The sequence below is a fragment of the Rhipicephalus microplus genome, chromosome X, assembly GCF_043290135.1.
Source record: "Rhipicephalus microplus isolate Deutch F79 chromosome X, USDA_Rmic, whole genome shotgun sequence".
In the NCBI taxonomy this organism is placed as follows: Eukaryota; Metazoa; Arthropoda; class Arachnida; order Ixodida; family Ixodidae; genus Rhipicephalus; species Rhipicephalus microplus.
In genome coordinates this window covers 282340594-282344377 of record NC_134710.1, presented here as the reverse complement: position 1 = coordinate 282344377, position 3784 = coordinate 282340594, and the positions used below count along the sequence as shown (strand labels likewise).

The following is a 3784-nucleotide window of genomic DNA, read 5'->3' as shown; positions in this document are numbered from 1 at the left end:
GGCAACAAAATGTATATTGGCTAATTTTATCAAAGCTAGTGGAACGTTATGCATACTGAATGAAGGTGCGTGGGAGCTGCTCTCCTCGCCCAGGATGCAGCTTATAATTTGCATTACGATGTAACAGCCACCCACATCATTGGTTACCAACGTTCTTATTTTTTCAGTTAAAAAGCAAGTTTAAACTCGTGGTAGCTGAGATAAGAATTGCAGTGGGCGAGATTGTGACATTAAACAAGCACACAATTCTATGCAATGAACAAGCACCCATAGAAAGCGTTCTATAGCAATACCCTCATTACCTTCACAAGTTGTCTTTGTAACGCACTAGTTCATAGGAAAATATACAGAATGTAGAAGGCACACAATCTGGACGGGAAATTTGTACTCGTTGAGGCAGGCTGCAGCCATTTCTTTCGTTGCTCGATCAGCTTGGAAGCTGCCATGCCCTTGTAGCTCGGCCGTCAGGCTCCAAGAGCTGACAATGTAAGCCTGCAGGAGCTCTTGAATCGCAGAAAAAGCGAGCGGACCATGACGCAGGGTTCGAGCACTTCCTCGGAACGACTGGTCATCCAGCGGACCCCAAGTCACGATGGAGTGGACTAGCTTTCCGTGCCGCTTGGCTTCTGCCGCCGCTGCTATCAGGTTGTGGTACGGAACCTTGAGGAATGGGAAAATCATTTGATGCAGCTTTATGAGTGCCTCGCCCTTTTTGCTAGAGCTTATCAGTGACGAGTGCATTTCAGCAAGCTGCCCACCGGGAGAGTCCAGGCTGAGTAACATTTCAGCAACCTTTCCAATGTCCACTTCAGTTTGCTGGACGTCACTGTTGTGCTCTTTCGCTAGCCATTCCAGATCAACACTGAGCTGCCGGTTGGTAGGGACGCGAGCTTCAAAGTTATGCAGCACGGTCCGATCATCGCTGATCACCAGCAGTCGGCCTTGGAACAGGGCGGGCGTGAACCAAAGCGACCTCGACGGTGGTGCGCTGATCTGGAACTCGACGTGGGATCTGAAAAGGATATGCAGCGTGCCATTCTCACTTCTCATAACAACTGCAGCTGTTTCAGCGGGTGCCGCTCTCGTATCAAGAAAGACGTTCCGATGAAACATGCCGAAGAGCTAGCCGAGTAGGGCCTTAGCTAGTGTTCCAAACGCCGGCGGTTCGTATATATCTGCGTCCATGTGTTCGTCGGAGTTCCGCGAGCCTTTCACCTCCACTAGCCACCAGGGATAACCGTGAATGTTACCGCGAGGTGGCAGGAAGGCCGAAAACCTGGACAGCGGCACTGTTCTTACGTGCTGCTGAGGTTCATTCCATGACAGGAGAGCACAAAAGCTGCAGTTGGAGTCCGACAACACCTCTTCAGCGACAATTTTCGTAAGCGAGCTGACGTCTATGCCTCGGAAGGAGCTTCGTATCGCGACGTTTCGGCTTTCCCATCTTCTACTCTCTCGACCGAAACGTATCGAAGCGAGTAATGACCCGACGTCCGCGTACACAAAAGTGAATTAGGCGGCATTTTTCAGGCGATCGATTAATGCGTAACAGTTTCAAGCTATCGAGAGGCCCGTCACGGTGATAGTACGTCAGCGAAAAGAGAACCGCAGCGACAGCGACGATTGCGGCCGAACCGATAACTACGCCCGGACGTAACTTGCACGACGGTGTCATAGCCGCAAATTATGCGTTAACTTTCTACATCGTCGCTTATAGGGTTGGTACGCCGAGGAATTGGCAATCGTGGCAGTTTACATCTACAGTTTTTACATCGCGCTGTGCGCACTCTATACAGAAGAATTTCCAAGAATCTTCTTACGAGATGTATTTGCAAAGTACTGCGGGTACGAGACCGCCATTTTTCATCAATAAAATGTGTAGGTCGAATAGCACTGCAACTTCCGTAATGGGTTTTACATCTGCCATTGCGCTCGCAACAATAATTTTAAATTATCCAGGTCCCAATCGCCATCTTGACGTAATTTGTTTTGTTGAAACCGGCTTATTCAAGTTTCATTAGATTGTACCAAAAGGTCATCATACGCGTCTCGCACCTGGACAACGTGGATGAACACTCCACTTTTAAGGGGCTAGATACACTTGATGCATTTTATGCAGTTGCTGCTGTGTATCACTGCTTTTAAAGATGTGGATTGAGAAAGTGAAACCATTGCTCTAAATAACCCGTGCACATTTTCTAATGTAATGCAATTTTTCCCCCAGTATTCCTATTCATCCGGCTGAAATCCTATCTGAAGATTCTCTGAAATTATGCTGCGATGCCCGAACGGTTTATATCCTGGTTATGCACTCTCCTCGTCATCATCTCATAGTTTGCCAATCATGTTAAGGAAAAAACGTCGCAGCTTTAGTTTGCCACAAAGGCAAAGCAATGAACGTGATAGCAACAAATTGGAAGGTCACGCGCCGAATGGTAAGAAGATCAAAACATGCCCCGCATTTCTAAAGCACAATTGTTACACAAAGCCTACTGGTAGGTACAGACGAACGCGAATAAGTGTCTTAGTTGTTACTTCGCTATGTCTGAAAAGCACGCCCTTTTCGCAAACAGAGGCTGTGTAACGATTGCAGTGACCTTTGGGCGCCCGGTAACTACAACAGAAACGTCTTAGTGAAAGCCCAACGCCAGCTAAGACGTACGATCGTCGCATTGTGAGATAAGGGCGCGTGAGAGGGCATCCACCTTTTACACGACGTGTTCTCCACTCTGAGGGGCAAAATAGGCGTGAGAATGAGAACGCGTGCTTCCGCGCGCTCTTTGCGCCATCTTGCTGGTAATGCTGAAAACGAGATAGTGCCCCCTCCCCGAGGTCTTGACGTGGACGAATGGAGCACACTACGAGTCGAATAATAAATTGTTTATTTGGGCAAACCTGTGCCCAGTAAACGGAAAGTCGGACTAGGTAGCAGTCTTGAACTGATGGCAGCAAACGGAGCGTCAGCCGTCGATCAACTACTGACAAGCGGCGAAGTGCGTCGGCATTTATACTCTTACCATCGGATATTCTAGCGTTATCGCTGGCGGTGACGTAGGTTCCAGAATAATCTGTACAGTTTGCGGAGTGGACGTAATTTTATCGAAATTATCTACTACAGTCCTGGAGCTTCTCGAAAACTTCAGGCGCAGTTTGCGCTGAGAATGGTGTAGTGCATTGGGGCGATGACAAAACTTGAGGAATGGAACGTGGCCTTGCCCCCCTCTGAAAAAGGCATCGTCCCGATGCTTTAACAGATGAATGTACAACAATAATGCAAGAAAGTACAATGAGTATTTACGATACAGCAATATTACAAAAAAACATTGTTTCAGTTTGTTAACACGCTTGAAACGGCTTGAGGCGCGTGACATGGATGACTTCAGGTCGTGATCGGCGTCGTTGAGAGTTTGTGATGCCGTCGGGGAAAAACCACGTAATCAAGTGGGCCGAGCCGTCAAACCACCCTGTATGGTCCGAAGTACCGTCGCAGAAGCTTTTCACTGAGTCCACGTTGGCATATTGACGTCCACACCCAAACACGTTCACCAGGCTGGTATTCCACGAAGCGTCGTTGAAGATTGTAACGGCGGCTGTCGGTCGTCTGTTGGTTCTTGATACGGAGGCGCGCGAGTTGTCGGGCTTCTTCGGTGTGCTGAAGGTACTTACACACATGAAGGTTTTCTTCGTCGGTGAGGTTGGGTAACATGGCATCGAGCGTCGTTGCTGGGCTCCTTCCATAGACCAATTTGTTTGCGTCATCTCCTGCACCACCGTGTTGTATGCG

At 48.5% G+C, this 3784-nt stretch overlaps 1 pseudogene; it reads right to left on the bottom strand.

Annotated features, from left to right (window-relative positions):
- Positions 1–327: 327 nt before the first annotated feature.
- Positions 328–1675, bottom strand: LOC119162193 (selenoprotein N-like; annotated as a pseudogene).
- Positions 1676–3784: the final 2109 nt, after the last annotated feature.